General features: G+C 36.6%; 1 non-coding gene across 1 annotated transcript; it reads left to right on the forward strand.

Moving 5' to 3' along the window:
* The first annotated feature begins 526 nt into the window (after window positions 1–526).
* Trnat-ggu (transfer RNA threonine (anticodon GGU)) lies at window positions 527–601 on the forward strand. Its single transcript has one exon. It is a non-coding gene; the product is annotated as a tRNA-Thr (tRNA).
* The last annotated feature ends 18,792 nt before the right edge of the window (window positions 602–19,393 follow it).

A 19,393-nucleotide genomic window follows, 5' to 3' on the forward strand; every position in this document is an offset into this window, starting at 1 on the left:
TTTTTGACAAAGCTGTGTGACATCTTCTTGGAACATTTCATGCCCCCACCAAACAAAAATCCTTTAGGCAACCCTGGTATACATGTCTCGTAGGCCTGGAAAGGATATTCAAAAAATATTGTGGCCAGCCATGCTGGCAATCTTGGTAGCACACTAATACAAGCCACTGGTACAAATCAAGTGTTTTAATACCCAAATGTCGGTGTAAGGATAGTTGCTAATGGGCAGTGTTTCCTTTAATTTTGTACCATGTGCGCAGGTGCCCAAAAGTTTGCGCATAGTGCTCAAATAATGAAAGACACACACAAACATATGCGTTTAATAACATCTGTGATCTAGCCCCTCCGAATCTGTCGATCTATGATGCAAGCAGAGCAAGCCAGAAAAACAACTGGCCTGCAGTGAGGTTCGAACTCACGACCTCCGGTCAAACCGGGACCGTCGCTCTACCAACTGAGCTATTGCTTGTACTAACAAAATGTGCAAGTATTGGCGCATGGTTGTTTCTCGACTCGCTCCTCTCTGAGCCTGCATAGCTCAGTTGGTAGAGCGACGGTCCCGGTTTGACCGGAGGTCGTGAGTTCGAACCTCACTGCAGGCCAGTTGTTTTTCTGGCTTGCTCTGCTTGCATCATAGATCGACAGATTCGGCGAGTCTGCGATGGCTTTTCGGTGTACTAGTGCTCAAATAGACGCGGAAGACCTTTTTTATGGTCTTGACTGTTTTTAGTCTGTTAATATCCGCTGCGCATAGAACCCATTGAAAAGTATTTCTATATATTGTATATGTATTAGCTTTTATTAACTCCTAAATAAATAATATGTTATTTTTGGCTTGATATGTTAGACAGAGATGTTTTCGTTACAAGGAAGAGACAGAGCAATATGCACAGAAAACTTAATTAAAAAGACAATTATTTTCTCGCAGACATAAACAGTGTGTTTATTTGGAGTATAGCGCTAGCTTGAGAAGCGATTTCAATTGATAGTTCCTAGTTTGTGTGGCAGACTTAGCAAAGTGTAATGAGACCGCACAAATGTCATTCAGGCAATTATTGAGTGAATTGCAGCAGTTTGGCAGTAAGCAATTTTCACTTTTAAACAGGTTCTGAATTTTTCTTACAGTGATTGGGCACTTGTCCGTACATAGCTCCACTAAAACTAATTTGGAACATTTTTGGTCATGTGTAGCTTAAATAAAACTATTTTGAGCACTTTTTAGTCAGTACGAATAGCCCAGACAAAACAAATTTGGGCCCTTTTGGGTTGTATGTAGCTCTGTACATAGGTCAAATAAAACTAATATTGGCACATTTTTGACTGTAAGTAGTTCGGATAATACTAATTTTGGCATTTTTTGAAACTTTGGTGAAGTAAAAATGGAGTACCTAAGCTATTTTATGTAATAATCCTTGTAAAATAGTGTTCACTAAAGATCAAATTTTAGTAAATAAACGACTTTTAATTATTATTTTTTTGCTTGCACACTTTAAGCGAAAGTACCCTAAATTTGGCACAAATGCGCTTAGCAGAAAATCGCCCAGGGGCATAGATGCAAACATGGGGTGTATTCAGAAATTCATTAAGAGGGCCCTGGATGTTCAATTTAGAAATTCAACAAATTTCAGTCTGCCCTTAATGACTACATAAAAATAGGGAGAAAACCACATTGGAAACAGTCAATTAACATCCAGCCAAATAGAACAATTGCAAAACTGCCCTTGATTTTTGCCAGGGAGTAAAAACGTCATGGAATTTCATCAAGTCCCACTTGCAATTAGTGTGCATTTTCCACTTTGAAAAAGTTATAATAAAGATACCCCATACCAGTTGCACAGTTCAGGTTCACCAAAATAATGTTCGAAACTTACTGCTTTGGACAGATTCGAATAGCAGATTTATTAATCGAAGTACCAAACTCGCAAAATACAACTTCCTAATTTAAAACATTAAGCCTGCAACCTTTTTTTACAAACTGGAGGCCCGGTTCTCCATATATTGTTGAAGTATTTTCACAACGTAGCTGTATTTTTTTGCGCTTTCATGCATACCCTGAAACTATAACCATCAAAGTTTTAATATCTTAATTAATTTAACCTCTTATTCTTATTTTAATTAAACCCATTTTTAAATGTAGACTAAAATGGTCAGTTAAAAATTAATATGGGGCAGCCAAAACATTGTAAGTTAGGTTAGACACGCGTCTATGAAAAGGTTGCCAAACTCTGATATAGGTCAAAGCTAATAGGCTGATAAGAGTTATGTTGGAGTAAAACCTCTTCTGGTAAAATGTGCATCAACCTATCAACTGAGCCTGAAATAGACAGAACTGTAATCTGTTTTTTTTCTAACTTTGATACGCAATTTTTCATACTGCTTCTTGTGACGTAGGTTAATTCCTAAATCTTTAAACACGCTATGATGCTTGATCGCTTAATATGATAAGAAAGCGTTAATCCAAAGCATAGGCTTCAATTGCAAACAACATAAAACAAATTGGTCGTTTAATACTTAAAGGATAACGTAACAATGAAGTCTATGTAAAAAAAAACTTTCAGACCTTTTGAAAAATAATACGGGTAGCCACAAAAATATAAATTCCAGGCAGACAACCTCATCCCTCCAATAATGTTCGTTTTGCTAGGATTCTAGAGGACCGCCGAGATTTCTACCACATTTTGGGTAACACTAATTTACGGAATGATGAATGGTCGGAACGCTCACAGTATTATTATTAAATATAAGAACACTTGACCCACCTTCACCCAAACGCTAACCCCCAACCTAACTCAAATGTTGTGCGTTGGTTTAATAATTGTTTTAACGGGGTAACACTTAAATTAGTGAGCGTTCCAACCATTCATCATTTTGTAAATTAGTATTACCACACATTTTCACTCAGGCTTTTATTGCTAACATTATTTGTGTTAAGCGTTTGGTGCGAGCGCGGGTTAGTCAAGGATTACTATTATATTTAATCTCCAATCTTTATTTCTTCATTGCAATTTTAGTTTTGGCAACTCGTTTTGTTACTGTAAAAAAGTGGTAGGGGTAAATAGCCTCAGAAAGTGCTTTACTAGCTATTTGCTTAGTTTAGTTGTATACGCCCACATACACCCCACACCCTTTAGAGGTTATTTGTTGATTTAAACAACTAAACATAACTTAGTGACGTCATCTCTGAAAATTTTTATGCCACCTAAACAAAAATCCCACATCTGGCCCTGGAGTGTTGACTTTTATATAGGCTTAAATCAATACTTTCTTTCCCAAAGACTTTCTTAAAACTTATAAAAACATCGAATTCTATTAAATCTATGGCTCAAATTAAATTCGGTTCAATAAAGCAACAAAAATATACGAATTTACCTAGCGTATAAACCGTATACAAATGTTCTTAACAACATTAACAAAACACGCCATTTCAAGTACAACAACGTTATCTCCGAACAAAGATCGTACCTAAGTTAAATTCACATTAATAAGTATCAATTAAACAATAGTTGTATACAAATCAATTATGGATTAATTAAGTGAAAACACAGTTTTATTTCATTAATTTACAACTTGACGTCAGTAAAAAGACGTGGCATGATTTGCTTTTCGCGTAGTCATGTGACAGGCGAAAAATAATCTCCAAGCAGGCTTAATCTTGAACAAAAACCTGTCTGTCATTGATCTCTATGATATTATACTTTTAAACATCATTTTGTTTTAGTCGGGATTTTACATTTGGTATGTTATGTTCAGGGCCGGATCATGCCTTTTAGAGGCCCAAAGCACTTAATTAAGACTTTAGTGCCCTATATGTGTCATTTCTCATACCTATAAACATTTATAGCTGTGGTTCTCAAACTGGGGCGAGATAAATTTTTCTCGACCACGGAGCACCTAACAAAAACTCAACACGACGTAAAGAAAAAACTTTTCGTGCACTAACAATTTCAGGTGACTTACTTTTTCGAACCAAGCGTAACAAACACAATAATAATAACATAGACATGATTGTGAGACAAAAGAAAGAAAGCCAAACTCAGGCTCGACCTATACTCGCAAAGTGACATTACGCTAACTAACGTAATTCCAGAGGCGTAGCGAGGGTATTTTGCGCCCGGGGGCAAACTATAAATTGGGCGCACCTCATCCATGTTTAATCACATTTTTTATTTAATTAACATAATATAAGGTACCGGTACCGTACTTTATACGAAAAACAGTTAAGAAGCGTTTTGGTTATACAAACTACACGTATGACTCACTTAGTCACTGTCAAACATGAATGATTAACAACTATAGATTTTTTCTTGATTTCACTGTCGCAAACTGGTCAATCACGTCATCGAAATCTGTTGTTTCCAATGTTTCTCTTTCAACTCTAAGAATAGCAAAATCTTTGAGACGATCCTGCCCCATTGATGCACGGCGTTGCACGCAGATACAACAAAATAAGTTTCAATTTGCTGAACGACCGCTCACAACTTGCAATTGAAACTGCTATTGCTAACGGAATTCGTAGTGAAGATCGCATATTTGGAAATACGTCATCATCATAAAACACAATAAAACCAATAAACTCTAAAGGAGCTTCAGTTCGGTTACTGAGCAGCATTCGGCAACTACCAAATTCATTGAAAATATTGTTGCCATTGATGTTCGTGTCGTAGAAATTCGCAAAATCTGCACAATTTCGACGCGTTGCATCCTCGTCTGTGTCAGATAGAAGAGTCTTTAACGTCCAGCAAATATCCAAACTTATTGTTCAGGTATTTTAGTCGTGAAAAAACGTGTTGACATCTCATATTGAAGCCGATCAAATACATTCTTCATAACGCGCACAATTTCTTCTTCTGATGAAAGTCCTGCATCTCTTGCCAGTTGTCCAGGCATTCTCTTACGTCACCTGCTTCTTTTGTCCAGCTCAATCCCCAGATCGAGTATTTTGTTTTGGCCTGTTATACAGCAGCTTGGCTCAGTCCATTACGAAATGAGTCTTGGCTTTTATAGTGATTTTAATGGTTTAGTTTGGTGTTTATTCTGTTTTTTATGATGTCCTATACTTTACATTAAAATTACACGTGTAGTTGACTGAAGACATAGTTCATGGATTTGCGATTTGCGAGCTTCGCTACTAATTTTTAATAGTTTTTCAGTTGCTGGACTATAATTGCTACTTTTACGACCGATTAGGGCTGTTTAGTCGGAACAATTATACGGTATATAGTTGTGCAATTGGGTTAGGCATCACTATTACGCCTGTACAAACTCTGTTTTTTTGCCCAACTTAACGATTGAAACTTCTAAAAAGTTTTCGTTTATTTTCTTGTTTTTTTCCGGTTTTGTTGACAATTGTACTTAGCACAAAGTCTCTGTGAGTACCATTGCATGTTTTTCGAAGAAAAACGGTCATATGTAAATTATAGTTTGGCTAACTTATAGATAAAGGATAAAAGTTATCCGTTTTCCAACTATTTTATATATGATAACAGGCTAGAAACACGGAGACACGAACCTTTTTTCAGCTAGTTTAACCAACTAAACAGAACTTTTTCGCGCTACGTGCGACCAACGATACACTTTACTCTTTTTTATGTTGTCTAACTAATATGTAATTCCAAAATACCGAATTGCTTTTCGTAGGGGGCGCGAAGCGCAGGATAATTACCAAAGGGGGCGTGGTTTAATAAAGGTTAAGAACCACTAAGGTAAACGAAACCAGCTGCACGCAGAATCAGTATCTTGGCTGCTGTGATGGCTGGTAACAGCATAAGTCTGGGTGTGAGTTGCGTATCAGATGACGTCTGCCACACATTTTTGCCCTTGTTGTAAAAAATTTGTAAGCCTCATTTTGGCGACCCTCTACCTTGGCGCCCGGGGAAATATGTACCCCCCGCACCCCCCTAGCTACGCCTCTGCGTAATTCCAACGTGTTTGCGCTCATCGGTACAAGCTACGATTTGTTGTTCATCACGTGATTGAAGTTGAATTGTGCATCGTGACGCCATAGTACTGCGTTGTGCTAATTATAATTACGTTTTTACAGCTTGCTGCGCTGCCACTGTCGGCTGTACGGTCCGGAACCGGACCGGAACTTTATAAACCGGTTTTGGGTCAATTTTTTCCGAACCGGAACCGTTCCTGAACCATTTTTTTGCAAGATTTTAAAGGAGCCGAACCGGAACTGAACCGAATAAATTAAAAGAACCGGAACCTTAACCGAACCTGTACAAAAAAGCGGTTTAATCCAGCATGACGCAACAATCTGCATTTTACAGAGTTAATTTAGGCCATGTTTGAAATTTTATGAAAAAAATATGAATATTGATTAAATAAAACGTTTATTTTTTATTTTTTAGAATTTAGATGATTCAATAATGCGTTGCTGTTTTTTTTATTACGTTACGTAACTTGGATGAAATGATTTCCTTTTATTTCTCTACATTTATTGACCCACATTTTTAGATTTAACGCAATATTGTATTCGAACCGGAACTTTATGAACCGGTTTTGAAATAACGATGGTCGAACCGGAGCTGAACCGGAACTTTTAAATTGCTCGAAACCTAAACCAGGACTGAACCGGATTCCGAAAAAATCCTTCAACCCGAACCGAACCTGAACCGCAAAAAGTCAAACGGTTCGACTCCTTGGTACGGTCACGGTTTTAAAACTGTTCGTGATTGCTTCACTCAAATAAAGTGATTGGTTAAAGGTTTCACATTTTCTGTAAATGTATATTTTTAAGGGGGCCGTTAGCAATTTAAAAAATTGCTAGGCGACCGTTGCGTAATTTAAAAAAAAAATTGAGAACCACTAATTTATAGAGAGTTTAAGATGATGATACTTGAAAAAGAAAAATAAGCAAAAAAGTAATTAATCATCCGGGCCACTTTTGAGTTCTGAGTCGTCTGACTGACTCGAATTATTTTATTAGATACTGAGACACCATTGAAAGTTTGTCTATAAAAACTTCTGAGGTAGCGTACACCTTTGGTGCCCTAAGCACGTGCTTAAATTGCTTATGGGTAATCCATCCTGGTTATTTTAAAGATTCAATGCAGTTTAATCGAGGCGTTTATTAAAAATATTGAGAATGAAAGAAACAACCTTTGGCTAAACCTAAAAAAACATAGGCACTTTATTCTGTAGCAATAATGAGGCTTTGCGGTAAAATTATGTTGTATGGAAATGACCGGCCATTCCCATAAAAAGTTTAACTAAAAATTCAGTTGCTTATTTCTGCACTTTATCGAACGATGACCTGAGGTTTCCTAAGGTTACTTGTTTTAGGCGCCCTGTTATGACGTGACCTTGTGACGTCATGTCTAGTCCTTTCCAAGTGTTTCGGCAAGAACATTGTTTTACTTTCACTCCTGATTGAGGCTGAGGTCTTATTAACACGATTTTGAATCTTATTTTGGGTAAATATTATATATGGCCTTATTTTGTCGTTGGGTTTAACACATAGATACTACAGATAATTTTACTTAAAGATATTGTTGCTTTATAGGTCTTAGTTGTGGCTTCACCTTTAGTCAAACAGAGTTGTCTAGAAAAAATCGCAAAGTGACGAAAGAAATCCATCGTAACTTCAGCCATAATTGTGTACAGCCTACAGACATACATACGGACATTTAATTATGAAACAATCCGTCTAGAAATGTGGACATTTTGCCAATGTGAATGTGATTCGGATTTAGGGGTCGCGTAAGTTTTTGACAACTGAAAAGGGGGTTACGAGAACAAAAAGGTTTGGCGCAACTGGTTTAAACCTTAAAGGGTTACCGAACTAATTTTTTCCATAAGAACGTGTGCATTAACATCGAAGACGACAACTCAAAACCTAAAGTGTAAAGTAAAAGGTACATGCGAGCGACACATAAATCTCACGAAGTCTAATATTGTTGTCCTACACAGGTTATCAGTTATCACATTGGCAGGTGGTTTGTTTGAACCAACCGACAGAGAATCAGAGCACGGAGGGTTCGACTTTGCATAGGATTCCTTGTTTGCAAATCATAAAAGTAACACACTGGCTATCTGTATGTTAGTATATTTTATTCATTTAGACTTCTATCACCTTATAGCATTAGTAAAAAGTTTGAAACAAACAATAATTTAGTTAAGACGCCATTTTATGTCCTGTTGCAAATTTGCTTTAATAACTGTGCAGTGTGCATCATATTATCGTGTTAACGTTTGTAATTTTAGGGGATAAACTCAGCATTTTATACGTGTGAGATCTATATGCAGTTGTTTCTTCTGTAAGTGTTAATTCTTTAGGCAGCTAATTCAACTCGCGACAGGTTTTGTGCGAATCCGGAAACAGCCGAATTTTACAACTTAATCATCATCAATTATTATACTTACGCTTTAACCTCAATACAGGATGTTTAACAGATAATAGCAGCTTTGGTACCGTGCATTGTATATATGAGGTATAACCAAGGCGACAAACCAGCCACAGATGCCTATATGTTACCACAATATTTTTGATGCACCGTAACTTAGTGGCTGGGCGCTAAGCACTGCAATACGTTGTTCAGTTTTGTTACTGATTTGTTTTTTATCACGCCAACCGTTTCCGTTCAAATGAGTAAAGACAGCCTTCTTCCTTTGCGTTAACAGCTGCTTTTAGCTCAACGCACACATGAGGATCACGGAGAGCGCGTTTCTTTTCAATGTATAAAAAGCTATACCATTTAGTGCGCTGCACCTAAAATTAAAAAAATATTGACAAGTGCGTCGTTTCAAATCTGGAAAGTTAAAGAACGATCTTGCAACATATTTAAAGTGCCTCAAATGAAGTCTACGTGAAGAGAGGTTATGCAAAGTGCAGGAGGTTAATATTAATACTAAAGGCCTACTTAGCTTGTTCTATTTTTCTTTAATAAACTTTAGACACGCTATATGGTTTTACTTTTACATGGTTTATCTGCATCAGCAATAATTTGATGTAATTTGAAAATGATAGATTTTCAGGCAAGAATTTGTATATTCGTAAAACAGATTGAAGTAGGCCAAACTCGAGTTACTATATATTTATAGCAGTGTTTCGCAACCTATAAGTCGCGACCCAAAGTTGGGTCGCCGTTTAATTTGTTTGGGTCGCCGACGGCAGTATGGTAGTTCACATGGTTAGATTTATAGAGATCGGTCCAGAGCAATATTTTTTCAAAATTTGAGAAAATTGTGGGTAAAATACGAAGACATGGCTTAAATTAATTAAATTAGAATTTATTTATGCTATTTGTAATTCGTTTTGTTCACTTATAAAAAGTTCAAAGAATAGAATTGGGTCGCCAAAGCTTCGCTGTTATATTAACGCTTAAACTTCGGGTCGCCGCGAAAAAGATTAAGAAACATTAACTTATAGTCTTGTAGTACAACCATTTCTTACAGTAAATTCTTCTGGTTTATTATTATACCACCAGTGCTCCCTCCAAATTTTTTTTATTGTGATACTGTTTGTTTTAAAAAGACTATTTAGGACTTTAGCATAAGTAAAATAAATTGCCGAAATTCGAATAAAGTCCGCATTGAATATCATAGGCCTATAAATTTTTCTTTTTTGTTGCCTTTTTTAATGAACGTACTTTGTCTGGTTGAATGCCTTTTTATAAGGAAAATTAACCCGAAAATTAGTAAGCTATTTGAATGGGCATGTAGTCTAGTTCTGCGTTTGCGCAGTTGCGCACCTTAGAGGAAACCTTTTCGTACAACTGATAAATCATTTGACTAATATATAAACTACATTAGCGTAACAATACGTTGAATTTTGGGATACGTGAGTGTTGTTGATAACGCACCCTCTCTCTCACAATCGCAAGAATGCCTTTAAAACAAACTAAGTGGGAAATTTTTTGGGCCATAAGGGACAAAACTTTGTGCAGCTTGACAAGCAGATCAGATTACCGCGAAAACATAAATATCTTAAGTTTGTCGTATAGTTTAAAGTTAATGGGAAAAATATTTTGCTTCACTTGAAGCTTGCAGCTAAAGTATTTAAGTTGTTGCAACTGTTTCTTTAACTAAATGCTTGATATTTTGATTGGAAAAAAAATTGACAAACTGGCCAATAATATATGGTGTCTTGTAAGCAAATAAGGAATAGAGCCTTAGATCAAACCCTATTAGTTTTCCACCCTTTGCATTTCACTTGACATTTACTGTCAAAACTTTTTGCCTTAGTTATTTTGAAATTGAATAATATTAAAACAATGAAAAATGTATTATGTTATACTAGGACAAAAAAAACACAAAACGTGAAGTTGACTTATCGTCTGACTAAGCTGCTAAAGCTATGTCACAATACTGACTTCCTGTGCACGTTGAACAATCCATATAAGTAAAAAAATTGGCTTAAGTTCTATGAAAAGACAGTTTAGCAACTTCTGGAGAAACTATAGTTGAATGCATCAGCAATATGACCAAAATTATAATGAGATCATGGTCAGAATAAAATACATTTCGAAATAAAATAGAACTAATATACAATTGTGGGAATAATGGTTAAATCGTAATAAGACCTAAACCCGTCAGAATAAGATCTAAACAAATTGTTTCCTAATCCAAAAGTCCACCCTCAACTTTATCACTTACTCCACCAATGCGCGCTACGGATATGTTTAATTTCTTTATTTCCTTGTGCTTGTTGCTGGTTAGATGACATTGGACAAAGCAGGTATGGTACAATAAAGCTACAATTCGGCAGTAAATAAATCGCTAAATCTTTATAAAGGGGGTGAGCAACCTGCGAACCGCTTGATTGCTTAATGCATCCCACATGTTGAAAACTATTTTCTGATATGACCAACTGGTGTTGCGCAGTACCACCAACCATTTGTGCAGTAAAACATAATTTTCGCTTTAAACGTCATTTACCGATTAACCAGGACAACGTGCTGTATAGACATTGAAAAGGCACTAAAACAAGCAGCTATGTGAATTAAATGTTTAGCCTACTTTGTTCCCAGTTTACTAAAATTTTATACTAACTCTATATATCAACAAGATTATAATTATTGCACGACTTTGCGGCATCAGCTAGAAAAAACTTCTTAATGGGAAAATTGGTTTGCTATGTTAGTTTGTTGCAATTTGGCAAATCGTTTGCTATGCAAGTTTGTTGCAATTTGGCAGTGTTGTAAACAAGTCATTTTGAAATAACTAAAGTCCCAGTCAAGTCATTTGAAAAATAACTTAAGTCCAAGTCAAGTCTTTTGCGAAAATAACAAGTCAAGTCCCAGTCCAAGTCATCGGTTGCTTAAGTTAAGTCCCAGTCAAGTCATTATGAGAGCAAGTCAATTTCAAGTCATGTCATTGACATAAAAGTAAATTGTTAAACTATTGAAATTGGTAAAATTGTCCGATCATAAGCAACACTTAACTAAAAAACTAACACAAACGCAATATACAGCACTTAAAGTGTTTAATGTGCAAAACTTAAAATAAATTTTATTGAAAAACACTTAATTTAATCCCAGGTTATTTGACATAATGACTTAAGTCCAAGTCAAGTCATTTTGGTCAAAAGACTTAAGTCAAGTCAAGTCATTTGAAAACAGTGACTTAAGTGCACTTAAGTCAAATTGACTTAAGTCATTACAACACTGCAATTTGGCGTAGCGTGATTACGATATTTTAAGACCATCTTTCGCTATGCGCAATTCGTGGGTCCCATAGTACTAATAGTAGGTTTAACATTCCTGCTTTTTGTTGGGGGCGATACATAAACTCCTTCTTAGTGGTTCCCGGTGTTTTACCGTTCTGTGGCTTGGGCGCAATAAATTATTCATGATGAAAACGTATAGAGTTTGGCCTACAGTTGTACTTCATCACGTGCTGGTTAATGATATGCAAGATAGATAAAATGAAAGCCGAATTGTATAGGTTGAATACCACTGACAGTTGTACTTGGTTTGCAGTTTCAACGTCGGCAATATGGTTTCTCGTGGTCATCATCGTAGTCAGCATGATAATTGTTGTCTTCTACATGTTCTTCACGAAGAAAGCGTGCTTCAAATCATTTAGAGCCTGTGACTCGTTTTTGGATCCCCAATACCAAGCGACCAACAAATTGTTGTGTGAGTTTATAGCAACGTCATTTGTATTACCTAACAATGAGTACCGGTATTGCCGACACAATTTTTGTATATAGCCCTAAATTTTAAACTACAAAACACATAATATTTTGTGACATTTAAACGTCAAATCACCTAACACAGGCCTGCACAACTAAAAATGGTTAAAGCGCCGAGGAACAGGCATTAACTATTGTAACGTGCATATCATATTGTGCGAACTCTTAAAACAGAGCCTATAATCGCGCCAAGTGCAAAATATGTTTGCGTTTTGGCTCAAAATTGAAAAACGTTCAATATAAAAGGATACGTAACGGTTCGAACACATAAAAGAGATTCGCATATATCTTGCATTAGTACCGTAGCCGAATTAACTAAAAGTGTACAAAATAATCGTCAAAGCAGTTGAAATCATTTCTTGCTTACTGGTAATAATTCATCGAAAATATAGTTGAAAGTTTAAGGTTGGCCATGAAAAGCTTTTTGTCGACTTTTTAATTTGTCCTCATAAAACTATAGAAAGAGGTTCCCGTCCAGAGTTAAATTTTGTAGACAATCCCTTTTTACTGTACGTCGTGCAGTTTTTGAACGGTGCCCATTTTGGCAAAACAACTAGCTATCCTTTAGTTTAATTTATAACAATTGGACATCACCGTTACTCTTGATTTCAACTAATGACTGAAGCATACTTCCATCCATGTAAAGGAAGGTGGTTATTCGACTATAACCGATTTTGTTCAGTATTAATTTTAAAACTTTTTGTTAATTGGTGATAATTTTGCCAAACTAGGATGTAAAAACACGGCCAGAGGCTACATTTGATACAATTTTCGGAACCCTTGATAAGCGTCGACACGCAGCTTGAAATAGGTGACCCTCGGCAGGCTTTAGGGTAGGAAAAACAACTAGGGTGTAGGCCTACAACCTTTAAATCAACAGTTGGAATATGGGTATTCAGATTAAACCACGGCCAAACTTTAATTTCTAATTAAATTTCGGTTGGTGAACAGAAAGGTATACAGGATTTGTTTGTGTAGGCATAGAAATTTATAAAACACGTAATAGTATAAAACCAACAGTTTCGTGCTCTGCGAATCCACTGTTTTGGTATAGCCAATAGACAGGTTTACCAGCAGCTAGTCTGAAAATTGAGGACACTAAACTGCGATGATGTATAGTAATTCACGCAATTCTTTTAAAACCCTGCGTTTTAAACAATGGAAAAATTTATGAAGCACGTCGAATGGAAGTGATGCACTTGACGATTTTTACGTAAGTCATTCATTCATGGTTTGATACAAGACATTGCAAGAAGAAGAATTCTTCAACAATTTTCAAAGAGGATCGCCATTTGGACTTTATGATATGGTTGGATACTTCTTTCTTGCTTTTACCTAAAATTCACACAAAAAAGATATTTCCAGTTGCAAGCTTGTGTCTGGTTTGTATTTCACCTAAGAGTTCAATGTCGCATGGTTTGCGTAACAAGCTTGTAGTTGTTTTTTTTTTGTTCCCTAAATTTCTGATCTATGCCGGAACTGTACTGCCTACGCGTTTTTCTTAATTTCTGTTTGAACCACCTTAAGATCCTAAAATCTGGAGGAAAGGTACAGTGATCCAAATGCCAAACAAACCGTAGAACAAATCAAATAGCTATCGTCCAATCTATTTTCGCATCACGTTTAATATGATCCACCCCCGCGTCGAGTCAGTAATAGACCAACATCTTCCTCAGGATCAGGCTGGCTTTAGACGAGGGAGATCTACCGTGGATCAAGTCACTCTCCTCACTCAAAACATCGAGGATAGCTTTGAAGCAAAAAAGAAGAGTGGTGTCGTGTTCCTCGACCTCACGGCTGCGACACAGTCTGGAACCGCGGACTCACCTGCAAACTGCCCCGTATGCTGCCGGACAAACACATGGTCAGCGTTGTCAAAGAACTTATCCATAATCGCAGCTTTGTTTTAAACACAAATAACGGCTCCCATGAAAGCAGGTTACGATGCCTTAATAACGACGTGCCTCAGGGGCCAGTCCTGGTTGCTTTCTTATTTAATGCTTTTATCAGTGACCTGCCCGCCACTGTCTCCACGAAATACGCATACGCTGATGACGATTTTGCATGCCTACGTGAATTGGCGGAGTGTTGAGAGGGCTCTTAGCCAGGATACGTCGGTTCTGTCCGACAACCTCCAGAAGTGGAGACTAAAGCTTAGTGAACGCAAAAACATCAATAGCAAGGAAGCTAAACGCAAGCTGTCTGTCAATACCAATAGAATACCATTAAATTTCCACGTCGAGCCTATACTCACTTCGGCGTGCATCTGGACTGAAAACTCACGTTCCGCCGACACCCAACGCCCTTCGCCAGTCGAAGATCTCTTTATCCTGGCAGGCATCCATTCTGTTGAGCTTCCCCCAAAGGAGCCACATTACGTTTAGGTCGCCGCGCCCTCATGGATCAACATCTTCTCAATCACAAAATCTTATAAAGGCCGGCTAACTTCCACCAAAGGCTACCATTAGGACGCCCTGAATTGTACCGGCTGCACTCGCATTACTGCGGGTAAGTGAAAGGGAAAAAATATTGGGGGAAAAAATTGCCCAACGCCTCCAAAAAACCTTGGGGTTTTGGCCTGGACTCGCCCTAACAGGTTGAGAACAGGGGTTGGGCGTTTTAGGTCTTACTAGAGCAAATGGGGCCTGACTCCTTCTATGACCTGCGATTGTGGTTTGGAGCAACAGACTGCTGACCACATATAGTCTCACGATGTCCCATAATTCGCCCACCAAGTGGGACAACTGGTCTGACACCCATGGACGATAAGTTTATCCGCTGGCTTCTTGACTGCTGCCCGAACATTTGAACTAAAAGAATAAGACCGGCCATACCAAAGAAGAAGACAACCCATTGTATAATGCCTGAATGCGATGTAATTAGTTAAAAAAAATCTGTTGTAGTAAAAATTTGCAAAAGTAGCATAACTTAACAACCCAAGAATCGTCGCGACAAAATCTAACAGTGCAGACTTCTGTTCAGTTAAGAACATGATAAATTCATCTTTAAATGCAATAGCTTTTGTATATAACGTAGCTTTTTAATAGCCATCAGATTTCTGCATGCATTATTAGTAGGCCTAAGCTTGTGTAATTCGCTTGTATACCGAAATAAGAACAACATTAACAGAATAAAACACAGTTCGGAATAAGACCAAATAAGGATTAATACCGTTTAAATCGGAAGTCCTAAACCCGTCGGAATACGACCTAATTGGCCAGAATCGGGCTGATGCAACACTTTACCCAACCCCAAACCACAAGTACATCACTAACTTCCATAAAAATTTCAACCCTAAGCAATTTTCCAACCCCATCTATCACTCACAAATAATCCTAAACAGGGCCAAAAAATCTGGTGCCAAATAGCCATTCAAACTGGGGCACCCAAACGTCGAATACAAAACGGCCGATTGCAGACCCATCGCCCCCGATCGTCCTATACCCTCTCGTCTTATTCTCATATCGACAATTCAGTTCTTATTCTGTCGTGGATATTACTGCGTATTGCCTTTATTATGTCATTGGTCTTAATATCGGTGTTAACGATTTTTCTGCTTTAGGTATTGTTGATTTTTAGGTCTATTGTGTGTTCCCCTAAAATGTTAGGCGAAAACCTGTGACGTCATAACCTCTTTAACAATATCAATGGCATAGTTCTACACCGTGATACTAATAGTAATAGCTATAGTACTACAAAGTTAAGTTATCTGGGACGAAGGAGTAGCTACTTAACGATGACGAAAGCAATCTATAAAACGATTTACTACACATGTATACCAATTATATTGTTACAATGACATAATAACGCATAATGTTTCACGACACCTATAGCTTGAGTTTGCAACTCGAAATGGGGTCGCGACACTTAGTTTGAGAAGCCCTGGTCTAAACGACCGATGCTCAAATATTGTACGTTCATTTGTTAAAATGGGCAACATGTTTTTCAAATGAGACATTACAAAGTGTAATCTAAAAAAATACACTACTTTATACATAACATTATATTAACGCAAAAAACATAAAATGCGGTACTTTTGGTAAGAAGAAAAGGGTGTTACTGACTGGCCTCATTGCACAGACGTTTAAAATTTCACACAAACGGCAAAAAATCCAAGAACTAGGTTAATATGAGAGAAATTGTTTTTTGTTGAGAGCATGAGTTCACACAAGGTGTCACAAAAAATATATTTTCTAAAACAAGGCTATTTTTATCGTTAATGAAATTAAGGTTGGCTGAAATTGTATTTTATGTAGAACAGTTTTACTATTGATATTATTTTAAAATTCAAAAGACGAAAATCTTAGCTATTGTATGTGCTAACGGCATTCGACAGGAAAAAAAAGCGTAAACACGCATAGAAATTACCAAGATTCGTGCTTAAATTGTTTTTGCATTTGCATAGTTAAGTTAGCAAAATATAGTAGGTGGGTGAATAGCCTGCTGCCCGATTGTAGAGAAAAGGTTGTTGCAATGCGATATATACGAAATCAATTTTAAAGTGCTTTCGTACTTCACGTAATTACGCAGACAAAGGGCTTGCCCAAAATTGCTGTGCAATTTCCATGTTTTATTTAATTGAGCCTCAAAACCACTCGTAATATTTGTGTCGTGGTAAAAAAACTTAGAGGGCCGTTGGTCACATATAATCCCCCACCTACCGACTGAGCTACGTATAGGCTCAGTTGGAGCTAGTTACGAAACGACAATAGCACCGGTGCCTACGCTGCATCCTGTTCAAAATACAGCCTTATTACACTCATGAAACATTCATGGATCCGCCCTGATTGTGCTGCCTAGAACTACGATTACGCTAAAACATGTAAATATTTGCCCAAAAATGTCCGAAATGTATACTAGCATTTCCATATAACCTATAGTAACCCTGAACAATCTTATACTCCTTTATAAATGTTATTTACTAACAATTATAGCCCTATACAGTTGTCTTGTTGAAAAATACGTGTTGTCAGGATTTTAGTATGTTTACTGGTCATAGTAAGTGTGGAAAGATTACAAGTCACACTTACCTAATAAATCAAGTAATTGAAACAAATGCAGTTTTCGACAAACATGGCAAAGAATTCGAGTTGACTCGCGCGAAGTGCAAAAAAATGTGATAATCGGTTAAAATTTACAAAACATTTGCAAAACTCCAAAAATGGCATTTTTTAATCGACCTAAAAAAACTTTGAGAGAGGTCCTTTGACCAAAATTGAGAGGTCTTTTGACCAAATTGAGAGGTCCTTTGACTTTGCAGCTGTTTGAGTTACACAGAAACAATTACCGCAAAGAAAAAAACAAACGGTGCTTAGGTTACCCTAAGTTAGACAGAAATAACATACGATAAACCATATTGCCGTTAAAAAATTGCATATTGTACAGTATGAGTCTACAGAAATAGTTAGAAATAAAGTATATAATATTTTTTCATCGTTCATCTAATTCTAAACTAAGGTAAAAAAATGTATTTCGAATAGGGCCGTGCCACTATTAATGTTGCATTTCAGCTTAAAAGACGGAAATCATGCAATGGTATACCCCACACCTGAAAAAATTTCTCAAAACGGAATACAACATGCAAAAATTGTAATAGAATTCACATAACGCGAAAAAGTTTTACATTTATACATAGTTAAATTTGGCAACAGATAGTTTTGAAAGTCGATGTCATGCTTATTTATGTTAAGGCATGGAAATGGGTAAGATTAGGAAGTTATTTTGCACAACAATCAATTGATGAAGAAGGCAGTTAAAATAAACATTATACGCGCAACAAAAAAGTCATCGTGTAACATTTTCCTTGATTTGTTTGTATTTAAGCATTTGTATAGCGTAACAATATTTACCTAAAACTAAATATTGCTGTAGGAGAGTTTGTCATATAATGATTAAAGGTACACATTAACAATTAAAGTTATAGAGCACCGCAGGTAAAGCTAAACTAAACCAACAACAAACACTTCTCTTTAAAAATTGCAAAAATCAATAGTACGCAAATTTAGTTAACTTAATATTGTGACGGCCTTATATATCCTTGTATTGACCAACGTGGGAATCGTTTTTGTGTGCTTAATCACGTCTCCTTAGTTTAAACTACGGTACGCTTTGCCAAACACACGCGTTTTTTTCGCACCTCGCGCGAATGATTTGCCCCAGTTTTCTAAATACACTATATTTATTTTGTTCATTTGCTCACGAATTCTCTCCAACAGCAGCGCGAGTCCGACGATACCATTTGGGCTTACCCTATCACACATTGTGACGTAATCTTTTCGAAATTTATATATTGTGACCCGCGTTGCTGTCAACCTTGGACGATCCTCATGCGCTAACATACAACAATTGGGCGACTATCGAGTTGTCCCATTAAAATTCGACCGCTTTTGCTTGAAATTGTTTTACTTTAAAAGTAATTTGAATCCTCGGTTTAGCATAGTAAGAAGGTAAACATTATTGCTTGATGGCGAAATGCATTCAAAACATTCATTTTCTCATGGCATATAAATTTTCATGCATACTAGCCAATTCGTATGAGCATTTTTAACTTCGAGCGAAGGAACGCAGAATTGAAACGCTATTTCTGCCTAATACAATGGTTCTAAACCTGGGGTTCGTGAACAGGAATATTCTAGGGATATATGAAGAAGTTAAGTTTACGTGTTTTGTATGCTTTGCACAGGGATGAGCATAATAACAGAAAAGTTCTAAAGATATTTTAGGAATTCGCGATAATTAAAAAAACGCGTTTTTAACGATTGAGTTGGCAAATAAGTTATTTCAAAAATTGGCATAAAACTGACTATGTGTACAATGTAAACTAACTACGGTAAATGTGAACACATGCATCCATTTCAACAACATGTGAAATTTGTTGGGTGTTAAAATAAGGCGGTTTTCGCAATTTTTTGATAAAATTGTTTTATCTTTCTTTATTTTTCTGCTTGCTTTATGTTGCTGTTTTGTTATTTTTTAGTTGAAATATTGTCTATATTCGGAGTTGACTTGTTCTAATTATAACTTGACTGGGACTTGACTCGGGCTACTGTTGAATTGGTAGGCTTGAGTTATTTTTCAAATGACTTGTTTAAAATACTGGTAGACCATATGTAAATTTCCTAATATTAACATTTTTTTTAATTTTTTAATTTTAATTTTTAATTTTAATACAATTTTTTTTATTTTTCGAAATGTTACACAACACCCTTGAGAATATATCTCAGTCACAGAGTTTGAGAAACACTGCCTTACAGTG

This window comes from Ascidiella aspersa, chromosome 1 (genome assembly GCF_963924565.1).
Source record: "Ascidiella aspersa chromosome 1, kaAscAspe10.2, whole genome shotgun sequence".
NCBI classification, from domain to species: Eukaryota; Metazoa; Chordata; class Ascidiacea; order Phlebobranchia; family Ascidiidae; genus Ascidiella; species Ascidiella aspersa.